Source organism: Peromyscus maniculatus, chromosome 3 (assembly GCF_049852395.1).
Source record: "Peromyscus maniculatus bairdii isolate BWxNUB_F1_BW_parent chromosome 3, HU_Pman_BW_mat_3.1, whole genome shotgun sequence".
NCBI lineage: Eukaryota > Metazoa > Chordata > Mammalia > Rodentia > Cricetidae > Peromyscus > Peromyscus maniculatus.
This window is the reverse complement of record NC_134854.1, coordinates 54,808,827-54,835,272: the sequence shown is the minus strand read 5'-3', so window position 1 is coordinate 54,835,272 and position 26,446 is coordinate 54,808,827. Positions and strand designations below refer to the sequence as shown.

General features: G+C 38.0%; 1 protein-coding gene and 1 long non-coding RNA gene across 4 annotated transcripts in view; one reads left to right on the top strand and one right to left on the bottom strand.

Annotated features, from left to right (window-relative positions):
* LOC121827926 (uncharacterized) overlaps positions 1–26,446 on the bottom strand; it is a 107,911-nt gene that overhangs the window by 80,636 nt on the left and 829 nt on the right. Inside the window, exon 2 of the long non-coding RNA XR_006070266.2 lies at positions 25,593–25,884. This is a non-coding gene — a long non-coding RNA (uncharacterized LOC121827926). The remainder of the gene's footprint in view (positions 1–25,592; positions 25,885–26,446) is intronic.
* Chrm2 (cholinergic receptor muscarinic 2) overlaps positions 25,775–26,446 on the top strand; it is a 131,391-nt gene continuing 130,719 nt past the window's right edge. Inside the window, exon 1 of one of the 3 annotated variants that reach the window (XM_076566519.1) lies at positions 25,775–26,290. The gene's annotated coding sequence lies outside the window, so the exon portion shown is untranslated. The other 2 variants (XM_006996659.4, XM_015989982.3) reach the window with 2 other exon arrangements.

Here is a 26,446-nt window from a genome sequence, read left to right as displayed (position 1 = left end):
GCAGAAATGGATAGGAGGAATATAGAAGGACATGGAAGAACGTGAGAAGTAGAGAAGATGACATCTTAATTGTGGTAATGGTTTTCTAACTGTATAAAGATAAGAAAATTAAATGAATTAGATACTTTAGCCTATACTAGAGAGTTCATGTTACATCAGTTTTGCTTCAACGATCTCATGAAGGAGGAGAAGTAGTATTCTCATACAGGTTAATATGTAAATAAAAACAGCATTGTTTCTTAGCCACTAAATCTTATAACTGGTACTTATGGAAATAGATTTTGAAATATTGAATTAAAGAAACAAAAACTGAACCTAAGCATGCAAATTTATAATTATTTTTTTCTGTACCATGCAAAATTTGAAAGTCAAATAGCTACGAACAAGGTATATAATTAAAGGACAACAAAAGAAGAAGTGTGATTTGAGAAAAGGTCAATTTCCAGAACATTATTTTGCTGATGCAAAGAAACTGTGAATAGTATTAATCTTTTCCTAGCTGCTACCCATATGTGAATGTTACCAGGAATTGAATCATTAGATATAGTTGAGTTAGAAATATAGCAAGACGTCTTACTGTCTTCTGTTGTAATTCATTTTGTTTACAAGGTGAGACTCTGTGTCTAGCACACAGGCATTTAACCAAGGTTGAACTATCTATCACCACAGACTAAAATGTTTATAAAGAAAATCCAGAGATGTACCCAAAGAAAGTCTGAGTCAGTAAAACTCACATCTTGACCACACTCCTGGATTTATATCATTCCCTTCTCTCACACTCATTCCATGCTCCCAAGTCCTTCTCAAATTTATGACTTCCTTAATGTATGTGTGTAAAGACCTACTGAGTCCATTTAGTGTTGCTCATATGAACATTTGTTTAGGGCTGCTGTTTTCCTAAACCAATGTAACATAACTTTTGTAAATACATCTATTTATACCCACAGATAAGTATAGCTGTCACTCATTCTCAAAGGAGCTTTATTCTTATAATAGTTGGAGTCCTATACAATTATGAACAAGTGGTCAACATAGAGTGTAAGTGACTCTGGGGTGCCCCGCTCAACTGACACATTTGCAATGCAACCTCTACACCTAAGGCTCAGGAACACCGTGGAAGAGAGGAGAGAAGGACTGATGAGAGCCTGAAGATGTGGATGTCTTCTGTGAGATAGTGTCTGCTAGATAGGACAGGGAAACTTCACAAGCAAAACCTCAACAATATAGTTGCCTAAAGAAGACCTGCACAATGACAAGCCCAGTCATTATGCCTACATGGGTGGGGGAAATTTCACAAGATACCTGGATTTGTTTGAAATTCCCTGGGAGAAGTATGAGGCCCCATCGCATTTGACAGATGTTACATGCTCTTGGAAGTTCAAGGATCTGAAAGCATTCTGTCTGTGATTTTATGTAGAGAAAACCATCTGTGCTAGAGATTTCAAAGATCTCTAGAAAATTGTTGACTGTAAATGGAAGAAACACGAAGTATTCAAGTTTTCATGGAAAACATGGGCTGTAAAATGCATAGCTAACATTTAAAGATTTGGAAAAGGGAAAATATTTTACTTTAGAATACTTATTTAATTCACTTTTTATAAAATTGTATCATCATAATGTTTATGCCTTATTGAAGCAGAATTTTCCCTCTCTCCTTCCTTCTCTTCTTCTCTCCCTCTCTCCTTCCCATATTCGATGTTACTGGCTGTCACTCCATCAAATAAATCCATGAGGAATTTGGTTCTATGAAACATCAAGTCAATATGACAGCATCTTAATTTACCTGTTAATACTGAGCTCTGACATTGGACAAGTAAATAAGAAGTTACATATTGAAGGTTAATTTTATTTATTTTTATTCATAATTCATAAGAAAATGCAAGTGATTCTTTGTGTTTTTATTATGAGAAAAAACTCCCAAATCCTTCCACTCCTCCTAATTCACCCCTACAACTGAATATTCTCCTTTTTGGGTCTGAGATTATTTCTTATACTGTATTTCTTTATACTTCTGTTCCTACACTGTTAAGAAATTCAGCATAAAAAAGAATCCTTGTTCATGCTATTATAAAATGAAAATCACAATCCCCATTTTGGGATACTGTTTGTTTTTTTTTCCCCCACAAAAATTTCACGTACAAGCATGAAAAGATTCCTGGCATATCTTATGAAAATAAAGCAAAATATGTCTGTTATTGATATTTCTTCTTTTCATACTGTAATTGATTTCAGTTCATTTACTTTAACTGCTTGTCTCGTTTTTATTCAAACAACTGTTATTTCTCACTTGCTTTATGATGATTGCTGAGGATTTCTATGCTATGCAAAGCTTTCTTGTTAAAAGAAAAAATAACTCACTCCTGGTACTGAATATGCCAAGAATGCATAGCACATTTTTATTTGTCTGGCTACATTTATTCAAAATTAAAAAAAAATTATTCAAAATTCATGATATTTGATGGATCATTTCTTGTATTTATCCAAGCTCATGCCTCTTTATTGTTCAGTAAAGTACATTGTTGACTTTAATCCTACATTTAAATTTATGATAAACAAGAGGAAAAAAAGAATAACCATTGATACTTATTTGGTATTTGTTTGTCAGACACTGTACTTAGCAATTTCTATGTTTTGACATGATAGCAGTTGTTTTTTTAATTATTTAAGTTTATATTTATTGCATTCATATATTAAACTTTAGTCATTTTCAATCCTATGTAAAAGGACCTGAATAGCTACTTTATTAATTCCGTCCATTAAATCTGAAAACCCAGTTGATGTTTTTTCTTTACCCACATCCAAAAGTGGATGCCAATGTTTGCTTCTGTGTTTCCTCCACTGCAGTGACAAAGGGACATTTATCACAGCTGAAATTAAAATCTCACATTGACAACACATGGCATTATTTTGCCATATAAAGTAGAACTGCATTTTGAACACATCCCAGCAGATGCTTTGGTATCCTTTCTACAGTATCCTGGTGTTCTTCTTTCTTGACTCTTTCACTGCAGTAAACAACTCCTACAACCACAGACTTTCCTAAAATTGCAGAGGAAGCAGGCTCTAGTAGTTAATAACAGAGTTGCCATATTTAGAAAAAGAAACATAAGGGGATACATAGTTAAATAAGAATTTTAGATGAGAAATAATTAAAACACATGTGTACTATCAACAAATATTTCAGACAACTAATGCTAAACAATACAGTAGAGTTGCAAATTCAAACTTCACTAGGTAGCCTTTATTAAATCTGCTAATTCTAATCTTTCTGAGCTTTCTTCTTGATGAAAAACAATCCTGCATGTCCTGGGCAAGTGAAAATATGAGGCCTTCTCACAAAATTTGCTGTGTTTGTTTATACAAAAAGGACATTTAAAGTTTACAATTAAAAAGCTTTCTTTTCCTCCTTGAGAAGCCCTTTCCTTTAACCCTGTTCCCAAATAATTTTATGGAGGGAAATGACAAAGAATCAACTTCAGAATGCCTAAGTTCCACATTTTGTCCAAGGAAGGGTATGGTAGGCAAAAGTTTCTGTCCTGAAAGCCTCTCCCAAGTAACCACTCAGAGGCTTAATATTAAGTATAAATGTTTGACAATAGCTCAGGCTTATTACTAACTAGGACAAATGGCACCCAACATCCAAGGCCACATACATCCAATTAGATGTAAAACTTTAGACTCACCAAAGATAACATAGATAATAAAGTATTTTCTCTAATTTTGCCAAAAATGAATGGACTGTATATTGTAACTGTAATTCTTACTTGATAACTAATTTTTTTTTCAAGACAGGGTTTCGCCGTGTAGCTTTTCGCCTTTCCTGGGATTCACTTGGTAGACTAGGCTGGCCTCGAACTCACAGAGATCCGCCTGGCTCTGCCTCCCGAGTGCTGGGATTAAAGGCGTGTGCCACCACCGCCCGGCTGATAACTAATTTTTTATATACAGTTTTGCTATGTTAAAACCTTCCTTTTTAATAGACAAAAAGAGAGAAATGCTGTGAAATGATCCTTTACACTGTGAAAATGTGTTCCTCTCATTGTTAATAAAAAGCTGATTGTCCAGTAGCCAGGCAGGAAGTATAGGCAGGACAACCAAACTAAGGATCGGGAAGAAGGAGGGTGGAGTCATGGCAGTTGCAAAGAGATACAAAGAGAAGCAAGAAGGGTATACCATTCTGAGAAAAGGTACCAAGCCATGTGGCAAGGCATAGATAAGAAATATGGGCATTTAAATGGCAGAGTAAGCTAGTAAAATGCCTGAGCTATGGCTAAGCATTTATAATTAATAATAAGACTCTTGTGGCTATCTTGGAAGCAACTGCTAGGATGGGAAAACTCTGCCTACACAGTACCCCCATGGAAGAAATATGACCCAAGTTTTTGGACATGTATAAAATCTCATAGGAAGGCACTTCTTCCAAATCCAACCTCTTCCCCTTTTCCACACAATTGCATCTCTGACAAAAATCTGGAGACAACAGTCTGATGAAGGCAATCAAATCACTTCCAAGGAGCTACCATGCCTCCCTGCGCCCCCCAGGCAGAGTTTATTCTCCTTTTTCTAAGCATAAATTTGATTAAGATTAAGAGAAAGCAACTAGGGTCCTAGAGTTGAGCAAAGACCCTGGGCATCATTAACTTCCTTCTGGGACTATCTCCCAATACCTGCCAGCAGATGACAGTGAGGCTGTTGGACTAGTGCAGTTTCTTAAAGTTACCATCCCACTTGATGCAATCTATTTAAAACTTTATTAAGAGCTTAGATTTTTTCACTCCCCTATAATTTAGAAGGCAGAACAGAGAGGCAGTTTGTTCTTAAAACAATGCAGTCGTGAGCTCCTGCAATGTTGACAGACCAACTTCCCTTCTGTGGAATAAAGTAACTCCTTTGACATATGCAAGCAATCTGCAACCCTAGATTAACGAGCAAGAGAGTTCACATAGCTTGTGCTTAATTCCAGACCTTTTAAAACTGGTGAAGTGATTGTCATAGAAGGGACAGAGGAAGGAACATAAGATGCAAGTAGGAGATTTATGTCTAGTTCCTGGTTTTCTATTCTGCTACTCATGCTTGTGTGACCTTTGGTAAGTGCCTTCCCATCATAGAACTGTAGTGCCCTTTCCTATAAAGTGCTGAGGATTGACTAGAATGTTGTAAAGATCCCCTTTGAAAACAGAAGTCTAAGGCATTTTACATTAGCTCTTTGTTTCCCCTGGGGTGCTCATGTTTTGTTCAATTCTTCCAGCTAAGCTGCTGCCTGAGCAATAGTCATAAATCACAGGGCTCACTGGCTCGCTAACAACTCTTTTAGAAATCTTTATGCAACAAACAAGTCTAAGAAATATCAAGGGCTGCTGCCATGAAGGACCTCTGGGAAGAAAGGTAAGAATGCATAATTCTTAAAATAAAAAAAAAGCACTGGAGTATCAGAGAGAAAATGGAGAAAGGGGGGAAACATATCAGAATGAACTGTAAAGATAATCTGACCAAAGGGTGAAAAGGAGAAAATGTAGAGAAATGTTGCTGAAGGATGGGGTGAGCTCAAGGTGTTGCTGTGCTGAGTGGGGGTAAAGATGTGATGCAGCAGGAGAGTGGAGGAAGATGTCAGCACCAGGAAAGAGCAAACTGGGCTGACAGCAGCAGAACTGAGTTCACTAGTTGGGCAATCAGAGGGCTATGAGCTTTTCCCAACATTTTTGAGGGATAAATAAATGCAGAATTTCATATACAACTGCTTTTTATCCACAGATAGTTTAACTATATGGCAGAAAAGAAATAGGGAGGTTAAAGTAACAAGTGAGGTAGAGTAATGGGTAGTTGTTCCTATGATGGAATGGGAGAAATTAGTCATCTGGAAGTGAGGATGCAGAGGAAATTATGGGGAAGGAAAGCAGTGATGTGTGTTGATCCTTCCTGGGAAGAGTGAGAAGCAGCAATGCATGCAGGACACTCAGATGAGTAGGAAAGCACTCTGGGTGTTGAATGCATGAGATATGGATCTCTCACTTCCCATTGGCAGAACAAAAAGAATATGCAGTTTGACTGACAGTTGTACTTAGATTTCATGTCTCCCACATTTGTCATCAAATAAGGAGGTGCTTCCTCAAGCTCTGGAGATACAGAGGCTTATTCTGAGCTTCTGCAACAGCTGGTAGTATGACAAGGAGATTATTTTTAATACACTGCAAGCATGACCACATGATCTGGTCATGAAAATGACAGCTTATACTTCCTTCCACTATTACCAGTAAAAATATTTATCATTTTATTTTCATTTTTCTGGGCATAAAACATGGGTCATGTTGTCATCAGATCAAAAGGAAAAGAAGTAGATTAATGTTTAAATTCTGGCAATTTTATGATATAGATGTCCTTTGTAAAAAGAAAAGTGTGCTTTATTCTAATACATCCTTTCTAATTGTAGATGACTTTGACTCTCTTCAATATGCACAGCCCTTGGAGCTAAGGATACTGAGTGTTCAGCAATGTTTTCTATAAGAGGACTTGACCTCAGACCTGTCTGGGTGATCCTCCCTAACCCTTATGGCAGGTGGTGCTGGAGTTTATGGAGCCTAGGTCCCTTTCAATGTATTTCCTCTGATGACAATATGTTACAAGCTGTAATGACTTCCAAAGACCCTTCACAGATCTCTTATAACATGTGAGAATAAATATAAAAGTTCCCGAGAGAAGACAGTTTAGGAGTGCATTGTGAGATTTGTAATTGGACTGATCACGTATCAAGAATGTAGCTGTTTTGTGCAGATTCAGATGGTTACACTGAGGGTGCATTTGCCCCTCCTTTAACAGCCAGTGAGTATAGCTGTGTGACACCATTGCTTTCTTAAGGCTGTAGTGGTGGTTATAATGTCATTGTTCTACCACATCTCATTTAGTTGATTATAGCCTAATCCCATTTTGTTCCTGTTGAACTCAGGAAGATTACAGTTTTCACCATTTGGATGCATATGATAGAATAATTTCTAGAAATTTCAACCACATAATCCTCCAATGGTACCCATCTCAAAAATACAAAACACTGCCAAATTTGGGGAAGTATTCATTGCATGTAATAAAGGTAGCTTGGATAATAATTGAGTTTCCCTTTTAATGTTTTCTAGATGTTTCTTAAGCACCTAATGAGAAACAGTTACTTTTTGTGTATGGTTTCCCACGTTTGGCAAAGGAATGCTACATTAAAGGGGGTGTAGCAATGTTTGTAGTTTGTAACATTTGCATTATTTTAGACATGGTAAAAAGAAGATATATAGGTTTAAATGGCTCCCATGCTTTTTCCTAGGGAGACCTGAATGAAGATCTACACACTTCTAGTAGGGCACCAGCAACAGACAAAAAAAAAAAAAAAAAAAAAAACATTCCAGCAAAGAAGGGCCTCATGAATCTTATATCACAAAATTCCATTGTAATCAGAAGGGAGTTTTTATCCTGCCAGTACCTCTCAAATACCCAACTGCAGCTTCCCAAATTACCACACAGAGGCTTATATTAATTATAAATATTTGGCTAGTAGCTCATACTTATTACTAACTAGCTCTTACACTTAAATTACTTAAATTAACCTATAATTCTTATCTATGTTTAGCCACATGGCTTGGTAACATTTCTTAGTATGGCTTTCTTACTTCCTCTGCATCTGGCTGGTATCTGCCCTGGCTCCACCTTTCTTCATCTCCATCTTCAGTTTGATTGTACCCTAACCTTATTCTGCCTGGATATTGGCAAAACAGCTTTATTTATCAACCAACAATAGCAATGCAGTGTGCAGAAGGGCCATCCCACAGCATTCCAGAGGCTCAGAAGTCTCCCTTCTCCCTTCAGGAGGAAAATTCCAATTTTAGTCTTTTTGTTCTTGTTGCTATACAAAGTAATGTATTTCACACTCTAGCATTTTCATGCACCCATTGTTCTCATTCATCCCCCTCCTCTCCTGTTCCTCCATTCCCTTGTTTCTCCGTTGTATTCTTGCTGGTCACATTCCCCTAGTAGATCGCTTCTGCTTTATGCCATTTTACAGGACATAGCTACAACACGGCATATGTGATTTAGCGGAGAAAGAGCAAGCAGAGGCAGGAAAATTCTTTACAAATGTTTGTAAAGGTATCATTTCTCGAAATTAAATTGAAAGTAGTGTAGATTCAGTAAAAACAAAGGTTGATCCAATATTATAGTTTCAGGAAAAGGTTCTGTCTGATCAATTCAGAGTCTGAGTCAACACTAGTGGCTCAGACAGCCCCAGCTTTCACCATCATGAGCCCTTGGCCATGATGGAAAGCTGTCTACAGGAAGCAGGGACTCCATGGAACCTAGCTAGGGTGAACACTCAATGATGTACACCACAGAAGATAATCTCAGATATGCAATTTCATAGGGTGTTATGATAATGGTATTGCTCGTTCCCTGAAAAAAAGTTGTTCTAAAATATTAAGCATCTGAATATCACTAATCACTCCCAGTCTTATTGGCTTTGATGTTGAAGTGAGCCAAGTACTAAATTTAATGTGCATTTAGAAAACAAATCAGCTACTTAAGTTTCCCTTTTCTGTTTATACATAGACTCATAAAGACAAATCTCTATATAATGTAAAATGTATTTTTGGAATAGTAAATATTTTGCATTTATTTTGTATTGAAATTTAGATGTTACATGAGAAAGTTATATTGGCATGTCATTGACATCTCTATAGTAACAAGGCCAATCAGTGATTCTCAGAGAGAAGATTTCTTGAGACCTGGGGCACAATGATTACTGTTTCCTGCAGTGTTTATTAAGAGCTTCACAGATGAATCTTAAAAGCAATAGTCTCTGTTCATTAAATTTTCCACTTCTTTCAACATCATAGGGGAACTTCTGAGTCTTAATCAAAGAGAGATGTCTGGTTTCTTAATTAAAGAAACCAAGTTTTCAATAACATCTGAACAATCCAGAAATCTGTGTGCAAAACATAACAGTTATATGAATTTAGTATGTAATTATTAGAAGCAGGGGTTGTTCTTAGTGAATTAAAGGGAATGAACACAGCCAGAACAATAGGGAAAATTTGAGTTGTGTGTGCATTCTGCATTTTATGGCAAGTATCCTCAGAGAGGTCATGTTAACTGTCGAATTTTCAACTTCTTTATTTAGGAAAGACTTCTGTATGACTTCTTTATATTGTTTCTAGGAAGGTCAACTGAGCTATGATATCATAGTGCAGGGATGCTGAGTATCTATGAGATCACACTGGAAACTAGAAATTGAGATTGCAAAATAAATTATTCATAGAGCTTATTCTTGGTATGCTAACATTCCTTACTCAAAAGAATTGAATAACCTCCTGAAAGCTGCTCTGTATTGTCTTCAAGTAAAAATATGTAGAATTATTCTATGTCCATAATTAACCCATAGGAGCACTGTCTACCTCTTATTCATTTACCTGTTTAACAAATGTTAATTGAACACCTTCCAGGCATCATTTTAGACTACAGACATTTAATAGCAAATAAGAGTGGATCAATTATATGAAGTCCCTATCCTCTGAGCTTTACACTTTACCTAAATCTTAATTTGTGCCCCACCATACACACCCAGGAACACGGATTATATAGTCAAGATTTGTGTACAGGTACTTTCATTAAGCAATGATATATGTGAGTCAGAGAAAGATAAAATAGGTGTGGTAGAAGGAAACATTAAACTGAGACTGGCTGAATAGCAACAAGAACCCCAGCTGACCCCAGATGTAACTCTGGAACTGGCCAACCTTTCCATCAACAAGTTATGAGAAGTGGGCTGCAGATTCTCCTACCCAGGTGCAGTTTCCAGTGGAGTGGAGTTTACAAGCTGTGAGTTAAGGACAGACAACATTCCATGCACTCAGGGAATGAATATCTAGCTCTCAAAGTTTTTCTGAGGTATCTAGTGTTATCTGGGATAACAGATACCCACTACCTCTTTTTTTAAAAGATGCAATGGAAAACAAATGCAGTAAGACATTATGAAGCTTTTGGGAAACAGAGGGGATTTTATGCAGCAAAGTTTCTCTTGAGAAGATTCCTAAAAGAAATGAGGAAGTGAAGCATACAGAAGGAAAGAGAATTGGATATGCAAAATCATGGAGTCAGGAAATTTTAAACGAAACAAATGAAGTAAAGATTTGCAAGGAGTGAGGTCAGAGACGTAATGGGTCATGTGGGTAGTCCTTCAGAGTCACACTGCTCTAATGTTACCTGATTTCTTATTGTGCTCAGTCCTTGTTGGGCAAGAAACCAGTAATAAGAAATGGCTAATCTTCTGTACTCTGGAACAACTCATATTCCAACAGGGGTAGAGCACGAATCAGTAGTAAACAGCACGTGCATGTAAATGATTGTTTTAATGTCATCAGCACTAACAGAAACATTTCTAAAAGGACCATGTGATAGAAAAGGAAGTAAGAAGGTAACTTTAAATCGCATGATCAGAGAAATCCTTCAAAAGGGCTGATCAATGGGTAGAAGCTGCAGTTCAGTTGGTAGAGTGATTTCCTATATGCACAAAGCACTGAGTTCTGTCACAATACCTCATAATCCTGGGCAAGCTAGCATATACTTGTCACATTGGCACTCAGAAGATGGCAAGAAAATCAGAAGATAGAGATGGCCCTCAGTTTTGTAATAAGTGTGAGGCTAGTCTGAGCTACATGAGTCTCTATTTTTCAATAGAAAAAAAAACAGGAGAGGTAAAAGTGTAACCTTCTTGACAATGAAATTGAAATCAGAATATGTGCAGAAATTACTGAACAATGTACAAAGTACATTCTCCTTATGTGTAGTCATACTCCTCTCAATTCAGTTAGCAACATGCGACTTTGGGGAACATTTGACCAGCGATTATTAACTGTTACTGTTCTATTCTCATTAGCTGAGTATAAGATGTTACTTAACTGACTCTTGAAAAGAGTTGAACTACCAGATCTATGCATTCGCTTTACAGGGATTAAATCAGAGTCCTAATCTATTCCAGCTCATTATATCACTTGGGTAATGCAAGGCCAATGAGTGTCCACAGAACAAGATAGATGAAATGGGCCTAATTGAGCCACCATCTGTCAATTTTTCATTAGTATACTTAATTAGAACTTGGTGAATGAGACTCAGGCAATATCCTATGTGAGTCAATTAATGCCACACAGTTCCACAGACACTGAGGAACTGTGTAATCCCAACTTGGCTTTCTGTTCAATTCACCTCAAAATATCCTTTTTAATGATAGATCATGTACAAAGCACAATGCTGTACATCAAGTATACTAAGATAATCAATATACAGTTCATGTTTGCAAGAATATTGCAAAAGAATTAGAGAAGGGGAAAATTTAGAACACTGGGCTCATTCTGGTAAGCTTTGTGGAAATGCAGTAGCTGGTCATCAATTATTAAATTGCCTTTGAACACAAGGAGGATAAGGCAAGTGAATTTAAGGCAATCCATCAATAATACTAAAGTTTTAAGTTTTCAGAGCATGCCTCTGATTAGCCTTAATGGTAGGTGCAAAATATCTATTCGTGTCTTTGTGTATTATTTTGCATTAATTATCATGGTTTAAATTGTGTACCCATCCTTCCTAATTTATATATTGAAGTTTTAGCACATAGTACCCAGAATATAGAACTTTTGGGGGCCATGTGTTTGTCAATTCAAAAGAAATCATTAAGACGGACACTAGTCCATTTTGACTGACAAACTACAAACAGGGCAGACTTGGGAGAAGTATCTCCTAAAGAGGAAATGCCATGAAAACATTCAGGCAACCATCTGCCTACACACCCAGGAGAGAAACCTAGAATGAGTCACTTTCTCATATCATAGAAGGAACTAAATCTACCAACCTTTTGCTGTTGGTGTTCTCCAGTTCTTAAGAACTTGAGGCTGTATGTTCCTGGTCTTGAGGACACCCCGTTTGTGGTTTCATGTTAGGGCAACCATGGCAGAGCAATACACTTAGTCTAAAAATACTTTCAAATAATGCCATCTTGCATAAATGATTACTAGCTAATGCCATGATTAGTCTGTGCTCATGTAGTTATTAAACTCACATGGAAATGAAAGGTTCAAAGGTGCTCATTTTAAAGAAGACTGGAGTTGACAAACTTAGCAAATTAATATTAAATGTATACATTAAAAAAGAGAACTTAGCATCAGCCAACCTCAGAATTATCTGGACAACTGAAATGTGGAAAAAAGCTTGAAGGGAATGCAGGGTAAGAAAGGCTCTATATTGTGGTTATGATCCAAGATGGCTCTGCTTCCTGGCTTTCTGATGTAGTTCTTAATGCTATTTTTTTCAACACTCTTGCCAAGATTCTAGTCAATCATCCACTTTGTGTTTGCCTGCTTTCAACAGTTCCTTAGTTCTTATCACTAGGTACCTATTGGTTAGAAACTAGATAATACAGTCTAGAAGGTTCTATTTAATATAAGAGAAGATTGTCTTCATAATTGCCTAAGGAATTACAATAAAAACATGGTTTATAGTCTTTTTAAGTATCTGGTTTTGAAGCACAGATGATAATTCTTTGCTTGTCTGCTCTTCATGGTAAGAAGGCAGCAACTGTCTGTGCAGTGCTGAAAGTTTGGTTTTTGACTAAGTAAGCTACTATGGCTCCGCCTTAGTCCTAACACATAAAGTTATATCTGAGCATACTTCAGGCTTGTCCTGTGTTAATGGAATGGATCTTTTAAAATTATATTATTATTTCATGTGTCTGGGTACTTTGTTTGCATGTGTATGTGTGTACCACATGCACACAGTTTCTTTGGAGGCCAGAAGAGGACATCATATTCCTTGGGACTGGAGTTACAGGTGGTCATGAGCCACTCTGTGAGTGCTAGGGACCAAATCCCTGTCCTTTGTAAGAGAAACCAGTGCTTTTAACCACTGATTCATTTCCCCTGGTCCCAGGGAAGTGAATCTTTGATCTATAAACATTCAATATTGGAGCGACTTGTAAGTAAAAGAAAAGTATCCAATTTGGGAGAGCAGTACCATTCTTTAGTCTTTAACTCAGTCTGAAATGCTAGTTAATAGAATGAGGTCTCTTTTAGAGATCTTGCGTCATGGTGCACACACTATTTAAAACTGTGGTAGAGGCAGCACCAGGATCTGTGGCATGTGTCTTGATCTTGATCAGACTGGAGTCCCAACCTGCACCTGCTGTGCCCTCCCAGCTTACCCTGGTGATCTTCCATTATATTCATGCTTCCTGCTCATTGCTCCTCCTTTGCTATGCCTGCTCCCTAGGCAGTCTTAGCCTTGCCCACGGCTTCAATTACCACCTAGGAGCAAATGACTCACAAGGTTATATATCTAGCTTAGACCTTTATTTTGAGTTCTAGATCTGTATTTTCAACTGTCTCCTTGTCAGCTCTTCTTGTTTGTCTCAAAGGTCCTTCAAATTCAATGCATTCAACATGATGCCTCCTCCTGAGAGCTTTGTTTTCTCCCAGTGTTTCTGGTTTCCATGAGGGGCAACAACATTGTAGGATATCATCTTTAGGATCTCTCCTACCAGTCATATCTGGTCTTCAGCAGATTTCATAAAATACTCTCCATCACATCTTCGGAAATCACCACCTGATTTTCATGTTCACACCCATACCCAGAGCTGTCTCAGTTTATTATTTGACCCTTGCTTTAGCTGTGCTCATTTTTCTCCTTACCCTTTGACCCCTTCCCACTCGTCCCCTCTGTGGCAAGAATGCATTTGTTGAAATCAACTTTATTGTGTCCTTCACCAGACTCACTTGAATCCTCCTTGAGCCCCTACTACTTTCTTCGACTACCTACTTCATGCCTGCCCGATGCCTCCTTTCATGAAGACTGTGGATCTCCTTACTCCATTTCCATTACTTTTTCGGCTCCCTGTGTTCTCTTTCACTGCAGAGCATTTGACTGCCATTCACCTTTTCCTATCAAACCTTTCTTTTTAATGGTCACCTGATTAACTTCTACTCACCTGTTTAATGTTAACTCCAACTTTATTGCTTCAGACAGATCAGTCTCAAATATGCAGGCAGATTTAATTACTCCTACTCTGTACTTTTAGTGAATGTAGACTTTTATTCATAGTTATAATTTTCCAATGAAATTATGTGATTACTTACTTAATATTGTAATTTATTTTGTTTAACATTTTGTTTTAGGTGTCTTTTCTAGGATAAGGAATGTTGTGGTTGCTTAATAAATGTTTGTTGTATCAATGAAACATGTGCTAACAATTATTCATGGCCTCCTAATCATTGCCTCAATGTAAAATTATGAGGACTCTGGGTGGGGAAGACAGCTTAATATGTAATGAACTTGCTGTACTTGTTTGAATCCATAGAATCCATGATAGCACTCATGTTGTGTCCCATTGCTACCATGGAAAGACAGAAGACAGAAACAAGATATCTCTCAAAAGTTCTAAGGCATCTAGACTGCTGTATACAGTTGCAATGACAAAGAGAGACCACCTAAAACAAGATGGAATGTGGGGACCAACAACCAAGTTGGTCTTCTACACACATACAATATGAAAAGCACATGTCCACACTCACACACACAATACGAGCATGCAGACACATGCACATAAACATCATATATACAAACACACACAAATGCTAACTTTGATTACAGAAAAATGATGGTGACTGCCGGGCGTTGGTGGCGCACGCCTTTAATCCCAGCACTCGGGAGGCAGAGCCAGGCGGATCTCTGTGAGTTCGAGGCCAGCCTGGGCTACCAAGTGAGCTCCAGGAAAGGCGCAAAGCTACACAGAGAAACCCTGTCTCGAAAAAACCAAAAAAAAAAAAAAAAAAAAAAAAAAAAAAAAAAAAAAAAAAGAAAAATGATGGTGACAAAAATGACTACACCCAAAACAATAATTTTAGAGTAAGAAATAATTTAGGCTCTGATCTGCGTGTCAAGGTAAGGGTTTTAGATACTGTTATAATAGCAATCATATTATAAACCATTATCACTTGAGGAAATGGAAAATATTAGGTGAGAAATGGGGAGGGATGACTAGCATTGTCCTGAACTAAGACTGACATCCAAGTTGTTTCAGAGTTGCTTGGCATGACCTTGGGGCATGCCTGCTGCCAGCCAAGAGTTTTCACTCTATCTCTTTTCACTATCAGAAGTATTCTTCCACAACTTGACATTGCTTATTCATCATATCATTTAGTTGCTGCATCAACTTCAGATTCTGGGTATGAAGCTTTCCTAATTATCTTTTTAAGTCAGAAAAGGATATGTAAAGGAAAACAAAACCATTTCTGGCATAAACAGCAAAGTTTTATCCTGCGTTTTGACTACATATCCATGTTGGTAAGCAGGAATGACCCAGGGATCCAGAGTGGGATTGCTGACCTCCCAAAAACTATTGTGAAATCAGAGAGAAAGAAGAGCCTGGAAAGTTCCCTGGTAATGAAATACTGGTAATGAAAGCACTGAGTTCCATCAGTACTACTCATGGCTCAGACACAGACCTAATCACACAATCCTATCCTATTGTACCAAAGAGTGAACTATGAGTATTTGAGAAACAGCATAATAGATCACCTTTGTTAGCTTCTTTTTTGCCTGTGAATTTTATGGTAACTATTATCATCTGGTTGGTTTCTATTCTTATTACTTTTTATTGTTTTACTCTTTCTACAAGAGGCCCATGGAGACAATACTCTATCCTGGTTCACCTGTATTTCTAGCATGTAGGCCATGCATGACCTAGGAGAGGCACTAAGTAAACACAATTTACTAAGTGAGTGAATGAATAATTCATGGTTGTGATCTTGACCTCACCTTCCTCTGTGCGAGCTCAGTTTGTCTGTATTTTAAGTCAGCATTACTGCTGGTCTATAAAGACAGGCCATAAGGAAGGACTGGGCAGAAAAACCTGGAAAAGGTAGTTCAGACTTGAAATGTTCACAGAAGCTGCCTGCCACTAGACCAAAAAGATGATCCAGCACTGTGGCTCCTATGGTCTTTAGCAAAGCTCAGATGAAAGAACTCAGTGGTAACCAAAGAGCTACTTTACAACAAATACTTTTTAAAATATTTCTTTCTCAGTTTACAGTTGGCATAATTGCTCTTTAAATCTCAGATGTCTTGGAAAAGGTTAGCACACAGAGAAATCCACCAAACAAGCCTATCTGACATGGGTGTCCTCTCTCCAAGGTACTGACTTAAAACTGGAAATGATGGCTGCACTGTCCCTAGTGCTGAATGTTTAGTGACAATAAACCACTTTCCCCAAAGTTCTCTCCATCCCTTACTCATCCAGAAGGCTTATTATCATTGCTATACTTGACTGGGACATTTGGGCACAATACTTGGCACAATCATGCTCCCTGTAACTTAAGGCATCTACCTGGGAAACCAGGTTAAACATTTGTTAGTCATTTTATGGGGATTCTAAACTATACAAATTTGTTATCTACATTCATAATTAAGAAGTCAGAAATAAGTCTCATGGGACTAAATTCAAGTTTCAAAAAGGACTGTAGTTTTACTTAAGGTTCTAAAAGAACATTTTTTCCCTTATATTCCCAGCTAGAAGAGTTATATGCTGCTTCGGGCTGGTAGCTCCTTCAATTCTATCAGTAACTACTCTCCTCACATAACTTCACTCAGACTCAGATATCAGCCTGAACCCCTCATTTCAATGTCACCTTTGGTTACCTTGAACTCATACAAATCATTTATCTGATTTAAAGTTAACTCCTTAAAAGACTTTGCTCTATTTCCCATTTAATTTTTTTTGATGGCATGTATGATGACAAAATCAGTTTCCAGGGATTAAAAATGTGGAGGTCTTTGAGGGAGGGACTATTCTTCTCATCAGATTTGGTAAATGTAATCATTTCATTGAATAAAACAATGACAAAATTAGTCTAAAGGACAGTTTGTGGCTTTAAATTATGTTTATATTTATTTCAACACAAGGATATAACAAAATATCTTCAGTCATCTGAAACCTCTTAGGATGCAAAGATCACCACATTGTTTTACTGTAGATAAGGAAAATGAGACAAGGATGGATTAAATGGTTTATTTAAGGGTATGTCCTGTGGAAGAATTCAAATTGTGATTCAGGTCATTTTCTGTTTTATATACCTACAGCATTTTATTTTAGAAAACAATTGGAGCTAATCAATAACTGGTTAATCTCTTTAATTCATAATGGCTAAAATCACAAATTAGAATCAGTAACATAAGTTGAAACTATGGAATGTGTGCATGGTGTGTGTGTGTGTGTGTGTGTGTGTGTGTGTGTGTGTGTGTGTGTTGGCAAAGTTAGCATTACTATAAGTATGAGGTGTGATGAATACTCTAGTGTCCTGTGTGACCTAGTTACAAGAAACTGACATCTCTAGATATGTCTAGATAAATATTCAATCTGTTAATAGTATGGTAACAGGAGAATACTATATGTAAAATTGAGCCTTTCTCTAAGAAGCTGAAGTTCACTACTTAAAACTCACCCCACTTCACAGATATGTACACATTATAGACCTGTCTCAAGGGTTCGTTTTTAAGTGAACTGAGATGGTCAATATAGAGGTAAAACATAAGCATTTGTGATGGGCATTAGATTTAGGAGGTGAATGGCGACTTGATATCTACCCCTAAATAAACTGTCTTCCTAATCTATGCTGCTTGGAATTGTATTGTGATGATCTGTCTATGTAAGGGAACCACTTTTATCCTTTATGGCTAACTGAATGCTAAGCAAATACTCTTCATCTTTATACATAGCCACACAGAAGGCCTTAAAATATGCTGTCTCCCTGGTAGTGCTGTGCTCTGTAAAGCAGGCATGGAAGATGCTATTTATATCTTTAATAAAGCATTTAGATTAATTTTTATAGTTCATCATGGATCCCTTTGGAGAGAAACTGGGCACATGGGGTTAGGGTATTAGATTCTGACCCTTATCCTCAGTGACTAACCTGCCAAACATTTCAATTCTCTCCTCTACCCTGTCACAACACACCCAGACTATTTTGAGTACATTCTTTCCCTCTGTGCCGTCAGGTTTCTAAAGAAGTTGCAGTGCCACTACACAGGGGAGAAAGTGAGCAATGGGAAAGCCATGGACACATTTTCACAACAGTTTTGTTCTCAGTACCAACTTTCCCTAAGCTAAGTGGGCTTATGAGATGCATTTGAGCAGATTACAACTTCTAGTTCTGTCTGAGAGCCATGCAGTAGTTTTTTAGAAGCATAAAGGAGCACAAAATGAAGGAGCACAAAAGAGTAACGACTCACTGTCTTTTCCTGACAGCTCTTATTTTCTTTGTTTGTACATTCTGTGGATGTACTTTGGGGTTGATGTATGAGGTTGTTTCTTAGTTGTCTTTCATAGGTCATGAGCACCAGCTCCACTGGGCATCTAATGTTCCTTAATAGGTGCCCTTTCCATAATTTCCTTGTAAACACACTATCTTTCTTTCTTTCTTTCTTTCTTTCTTTCTTTCTTTCTTTCTTTCTTTCTTTCTATCTATCTATCTATCTATCTATCTATCTATCTATCTATCTATCTATCTATCTATCATCTATATATCTTGATCTCTATCTTTGTGTATGCTTTCTCTCTCTCCTCTATTCTCTTTCCATCTGATGAAATGATATAACAATGCTTAAATTCATATCGATTTTATTGTTTCCATTGGTCTTTTAATTCAATGTTTTCCTTTTTATTTATAAGTTACATTCACTATACATGGCTCCAGCCTGTAAGCAAAATATGAATCATAAATTCTATAATGAATAAACAATAAAACAAGAAATTGTGTTGACTCTTACATTTCAATTGAGCCATGTCTAAGTAGTCATAGTAAAAAAATGTAAAAGTATGAGATTTTCAAATATTTATGAATAATCTAGGGCCAGAGAGGTGGTTCAGTGGTTAAGAGTACTGATCTCCTAGAAGACCTGGGTTTAGTTCCCAGCACCTAGGAGACAAATCATAACTGTATAACTGTATGCAACTCTGGTTCCAGGGGATCTGATGCCCTCTTCTGGCCTCAGGGGGCACTGCATGCACTTGGAACATAGACATAGATGTAAGCAAAACAATATGTATAAAGTAAAATAAATAAGACTTTGAAAACTTATGAGTAAAGTATTTGCATTAACATATATATGGTGATATTTTATTTGTGCTGAAATGTGGTGATATTTTATTTGTACGTTAATAAATAAAGTTTGCTTGGAGATCAGAGGACATAGATAGCCATCCATAAACAAAAGTCAGACAGTTGTAGCACACACCATTAATCCGATCACATGGCAGGCAGAGTCTCTGTGCGTTCATGAACAAAGCCAAGTGTGGTGACACACGCCTTTAATATCAATACCAATCATAGAGACCTGGAGGTCTGTACAGACAGGCAGTGATGAGGAAGTGAGGTGGCTGGGCTAAGAGCCAATGAGAGGGCAGAACAGCAAGGCAATAAAGGCACAGGTTAGACAGGAAGAAGCTGATACTCTTGGGAAGCTATGGTGACATAGTGAGCTAAGGTTAGCTGGTGGCCTTCACTCTTTCTCTGATCTCCATGGCTTTCATCCCTCTACTTGGCTCTGTGTTTCTTATTTAATAAGACTGTTCAGAAATTTGTCTACACATATATAGTAGTGTATAGGTCCAAATGATACTCAGTAACAAGTACCACTTGTCTCTTACAATTGTCAAGCTGTAAACAATTAACTACATCACGCAGAGTTGGAACTCAATAAATATAGACAAACTGACTTGTCCATTGAAGAAAGTGCCCATGGTGCTTACAGCCTGGCTATAGTAGCCACACCCAAAATTAGTCACAATTATGATCAAAAGACTGTCCAGCAATAATTTAAGAAGTGGTAATCTAGCTGTCAACAGCAACTACAGTGTCAGAACTTATGGTCATTATTGCCTGGTGACTATGCAATAACTCCTAGAAATGAAAAAAATATATGAGTAATTGGATTTTAATGAATGCTTAGAAGCCAATAAGGATTGGGGAAACATTTCCAAATTAAGTGATGAGAACAAGAAACTGGTTTTGTTCTATGAGTACATAGATTATAGTGTCTTAGTTTATACTGTTTTAGCATAGGATAGGTTATAAATTATTCCATTGGTTAAAAAACCAGGTAAAAGCAAGTGTTGATGTATTCTCTGTGACAAGAGTTAAGATGGATAGCTTCCCAATTTTATCAGATCTAAGATAAAATTCATAGAAACTGTATTGAATATTTTCAAGGATAATCAAGCAAAGTGAAGGCATGAATCATGGTGTAAGATGGACTTCCATCTTTTTAGGTCATTCTGTCAACAAGGACTTCTTAGTTACCTTGTTCCCATCCTCACTGCCTTTATAGGATTAGAACAAGCTATAACAGCCATAGTTAAACGTCTTTTTCTCAAGAAATTACAGAAATGTTCATGTACCAGAACATTCACTTCTAAATATGCAGTTGGCTTATTACTTCAAAAACACAAAATTAAATTAATAAACAAAAGAGTCATATAGAGGATACCAGAAATACAACCTAAAGCACAGCATCTTGGGTAGAGTCTGTAGAAATGCCTTCCCTATCCTTGAGTTCTTCATTACTGTGTCACTGGAGATTATATCACAGTACTCATTGAGTGGGGTTTTATGTGTCGTCCCCAACTGCCATAAAACATGGTTTCTAGATTTTTCTTCATGGACACTGACAATGCCTCTAACTTTAGCTACTTCACTGGTGACTAATTAGAATATTTAAACATTCTTTCATCACCTATAAGATCACACTTGCCTCAGGCTTCCAAATCATATATACAGTATAAGTCAACAAGATGTCACTACTAGAATCAGCTTCCTGATGTACAAATGGCATGGCCTTTTCCTGAACTCTCCATGTTACTACATCAAATATTTCATCTATGTTCTTAAGAGAAATATTTTCATTTTTCTCTTCAGTTGGATCTAAAGACTCTTGGTGGTTTCATATCATAGATATGTAAAAAAATACTGGTTGTTTTTTAATATTTTGTTGAACTAATGTCAATACCTTAAATCCAGTTCATGGTAAACTTCAGAAAAACATTTTTTTTTCTTGGAGATTCCATCTTATATCCTCAGACCAGCTCATTACACCTCACAGCACTGTTGAAGCAAAGCATAACAAAGGCATCCTGTTTGCGTGAGATTTGTTCAATAAATACTTTTCCACCGAGCCATAGACCCTGTGTATCCCATATCTGGCATCAATCACACAAGAGTATAGTGTGTCTGCTATGGAGTTCTCAGGGTATGTGTTGAATGGTAATCATTGAAGACTCATTGAAGACATTCAGTGATTACCAATATGTGTTTATTCAGCATCCTTTTAAAATTAGCTCTCTTTATAAGGTAATGTTTGTCACTGAAGGGAGACCTTGTAGGGATGGAGCACATACATTATACCTAGGGTTGCTTCATTCCCTTCTCTTGGGATTTATAGAATAGTGCCCTTGAGACTTCTTATAAATGAGGTCCTGAAGCCACAAATCCAGTCACCTTGTAGATTAAATGAGGAAGAAAGGACATGTTCAGCCTGTATCTTGGGGCACAGTAAATCAGGGCATGCTTTAGCAATTGCTTCCTTAGGCATTCTACTAGGAGAAAGAGTGTTTCTAAAGTGAACAGATCTGCATACTGTTATATTACTGGTCATACTCAATTGAGTCTTTTGCAAAATGCTCTTTTCTGCATGATAGCTATCTCAGTTACTCTGGAGAAATAGAGGGTAAATCAAGTTTAGTGATGAAGCTCTTGGGTGCTGTTATGATCTCCAAATTGGTTTCTTTATTGTGGAGTAACATTTCCAGCTTTCTCTTGATGGTCCATGGCTTGCTTAGGAAACTAGTCTGTTATATGATCTGAGGAAATATATGAACTCCCATGAGTAAAGGATTCGTTCACTCAAAATTCTGTAGAAAGCAGGTTTCCCTATAGACTAAGTTGGTGTTAAGTACTCCTGGAAGACTCTCTTCTGTACAAAGTTACTGATTCAAATCACTGGGGAGCCTTGTACATAATACAAGAGAAGACTCCTTTTGAACTCCCTGGAATCTTATCTCCACCCAAAATTCCAGCATCCAATTTAGACTTCAAGAAGAGAAAATTAAATTATTTGTCAAAAACTATGCTTGGAAATGGATGCCGTTGAAGCTCCTCAGCCCCTGTCTTAGGGCCTTACCTCTCCAAGTGGGTCTTCAGTTTTGCCTCCTGGTGGGATGAATGCATACAGACTAAATGTTCCTCTAAGCAACCATGCATCACACCTGTCTGTTTCCATCTGTGTACTTAACACTGACTTATCAGCAGCTGCTTAACATTTTGCAGCATGGTGCTCCTCCTCCCTCACCATTTCCTCCTTCTTAATATTCCCTGTTTGCAACAGAGCTCTGTATTTTAAATATTTTAGACTCAGCAGCAGTAAATGTTTTCAGGCTTTGGATAACACTATCAAGGCTAAGACAGAGTGAGTTTAAAACATCTGTGATGCCAAACTTCAAGGAAAAGAAAAAATAGCATAGCATTGTTTGTCAGACTCTTACTAAACATTGTCACTCAGAATCAGTCCCATTTGTGTATGAAAACTTCTGTTGCGGGATATGCAAAAGAAAGGCTTGGTATTTTTTTCTATGAGAAAAGGACATCATCTTTTCTAGCTGAAGAATAGAAGCTTTTAAATTACTCTCTGGTTTGCAGGAAAAATAAATAACTCTAAGAAGAATGGCAGGCCTATTGTGGGGCTGTTATTAAGATTTTAAAACAACAGAGCTACTGAAAAGCCCATTTCAAGTGGTGGCTGTCACTGGAAGACTCACTTTGAACCCAAGAATATTATATTCCAAATTGAATCATGGGAAAGAAAAGTTCCTCAGGCTTACATCCTGGGGATCAGCCTGCTTTTCCTGAGCCTCTGGTTGCTAAGCCTCTTGGTCCCTGTTTACCTCTTAGAACAGTTTTGTGAGCAGGAGACTGAGAGAAATAAGATCTCCTCTGGTTCATTTTCCTCCCGTAAGCAAAGCCTTCCCCTGTATTTTCTCAGGTCATTGAAAACAGAAAAAGTGAGAGGAGGCAAAAAGTATGGCTACTGTGCCTGGTGGGAAATCACTGGAGTTCAACTCGTCATCCTCTTGGTCCACTTACAGTAAGAGTGCTGCTTTGTGCGTCTAATTATTAAAGCCTAATCACTCTTGCACTGAAATCAACATGGTGCAGTAAAACGTGTACCACATCCCCAGGAGGGAGACCCAATCAGACCCCTTCCTCTTCTATTACTGGTGACCTTATTTATAGTCTTATTCAAAAGTGAACTTTGTCAAAGATTCAAAGTCATACCCTCCAGGCATCGGCGCTCTGCACTGCATTCCTAAAACTAGTGTTATAAGGAGGTAGGTAATGAAGTTTGGCTTCACAAGTGGAAATTACTAATTTATTAGAGTGCTTTGAGGTGGAAAATAGGCATGCAGATAAAGGAAAACCCACAGATGCATTCCACAAAGTCTTTAAAAAGCACTTTTGAAAATGTTCCACACCAAGAGTTACTAATAAATGCAAACGCTATATTCCTGGGGTGAAAGAACACTCTTTTATCTCAGAAAGTGAACTTGCTTAAGAGATGAAAATAAAATGCTCAGAAAACACACGATCATTTCCTGTACAGCAAGAAACTAGAAGGGGGTAAGAATGAGGATCCCTGGGGCCGGTGTGGAGATGGATTATGTTTAACATGCGTCTTACATCCCTCTGGTGGGTAGCATCATTGGCTAGCTGGCAATGCTCCCTGATAAACACTTTCAAAGAGGTCACAGGCATGATCCAGCAATCAGAATCCTTACATCTTGACTGACACCTTGCAGTCAGAGCCAATTTATCATATGCCAAAAATTCTGCTGAGAACTTTGCAGTGATTAATTATGCTGTTCTAAACAACAAATCTAGAAGATACTACTAAACTCACTTTGTAGTGTAAAAAATTGACTTTCAGGGCAGTTAAATAATTTCTCCACATCACACAGTGAATGGTGGAGATCCAAGCATACATGATACAGTTGTTTGCAGTAAGGACTCAAGAGAAGAAAATGGACATCACTGAAACTTGCTCACTGAAAGTGATGCTTCTGTATGTAGCTCCTCACAAAAGCCTGATCTATTTGTAAGCCTTTGCTGGCTATCCACCTCCCTTTTCGGAATAGCTAGATCTTTTAGGAAGAAAGATGGGAAACAAAAACATAACCAGAGTACAAATGAGCAAATTCCTTTTTTTTCCAGTTTCAGTGTGTGTGTGTGTGTGTGTGTGTGTGTGTGTGTGTGTGTGTGTGTATGTGTGTGTGTGTGTGTGTGTGTGTGTGTGGTGTTGTGTGTACAAACATGCACACATGTGCATTCAAAAAAACCTCAGGTACATTATAACAATGTGGGTTTCTGAAGCCTATTTGGAGGTAATGGCAGGTGGAATGATTGTGAACTGATTTTCAAGAGTTCCCAACAGAGAAAATAATGAGAAAAAAAAATCAGCTATTTACTGCCAGAAACCCAGTGCTGGTGGAGGCTGGGGGCAAGAATAAACAGAACCGCCTTTCTCAAACAAGACTCTTGGTGGAGTGCCTGTATAGACATAGAGGGCAGAGACATAGCATTGCCATCCTTTATACTTTAAGACTGCTTTAATCAAGCAAATTTGAATTTGTGTCAGGTTCTGCTTTGACACAACTATGGGATTTTCATTTATCAATGAATTTATATTGGTGTATAATTCATTGTCTTGATGGTGAACCTCTGTTCAAGAGCTTCACGTACATGTTTCTTCCCAAAGATGAGGAACTTAGAAAGAAAAGGAACTGTGGCTTCCTTATTCTGCGTGCTCTTTAATACCCCACAAGGGATAGTGCAACAACAATTGAGCTGAATTTCACTGGGCATATCAAATAGTAATTTCTGTCTCTGATCAAAAGGAGATGTTATTTAGTTTAAGGTTTCAACTCTTCTTTAATTCTATTTGGAAATCATGTAACATCACATTTATGTAACACATATTTATGTCATCAGAGACAGTATACATTATCAAAAGTAAATGTTGTCCTCAACTACACTTTAGAATAATCACATCATCATAGTATCAAACAGTGTCTGTACTTTAAAGTAATATGTAAACTTTTGGAAGGAATTAAAATACATTAATTAAATAATTAAAATAAAGTAAAATATAAAAATAATAGTCCATGCTCTGAACACAGGAAGTTCGTATCGTGTATTTTCCTCAGTGACATCTAAGCCACCACCCACTCACACACACACACACACACACACACACACACACACACACACACACACACACACCACAAACACTCTGTAGGCTACCACTTTCCATTAATTGATGAAAAACATAGACATTGGCCTGTGTGGGGGAAAAAAAAAGCAAAGACAGATAAATAAAAATCTGTTTCTTCCCAGTACACTAGTCAACATCAAAGAAATAAACAATCTGAACCGTTCACTGTAACTCTAAAGTATACTGCATTTGTTCTAACATTTCCCCACCTGGAAACACGGGACTTAAGTGTCTTCTGCAATCAACAAGCCTTCTTCCCAATGTGCCCTGTCACCTCTGTAGCAACCGGGCACTTGCTGGCATGGGACCTAGGGGTGGTGGCGGTGATTGCAAAGGTTGTGGTGTAGAAATTGCAGATGGAGAGCTGAGCTCTGGGGACACGGACATGGAGAGATGCAGAGAAGAGCTGGGAGAGAAAGCTGTCATATTTGCTCGGAAGAACCGCCAAATCAGAGCGCAGAGAAGATTTCATTGGAGGAGCCCCTTCAATGGCAACTAATCCTGTCAGATCGAAAGAAAATTGTAAATGTTCTCTCCAGAAACTGTCCGCCCATTGCAGCTAATCGAACACAAACGCACAAATAGAGACACCACTCTTGCTCTGCTGCTACACACAGCGGGTGAGGGCGCAGAGACCCGTTCTGGGGAGCAGGCACGCGGGGGCACAGACACACACACTCGCACACGCACACGCACACGCCAGCCTGCGGGCTTGGCCAGAGCCCTGAAGTCGCAGATCCCACTAGGAAATCGCCAGAGGCGCTGGGAGAAGTGGAAGAGCGCGGCTTGCAGACTCTAATTACTACTTTCCCGGCACTCGGGTGAAGAAATGAAGCCCGCCCAGCTCTTCGCCATATCCAGGTCTCCTTTCTATTTCGGTGTCCACGGTCATCTCCCTGAAAGCCAGGTTTGAAAGTCTTATTTGTCTGTCTTTCGGGGGTGTGATGTTGAAGGTGGCGCACAGAGGCAAATTAACTCCAGTCTGAACAGCCCTTTGGGTCCCAGTCTAGCCAAGCTGCGGGACCGATGTAAGGTGCCCAGCAGCTATCCCGGAGCCTAGGGG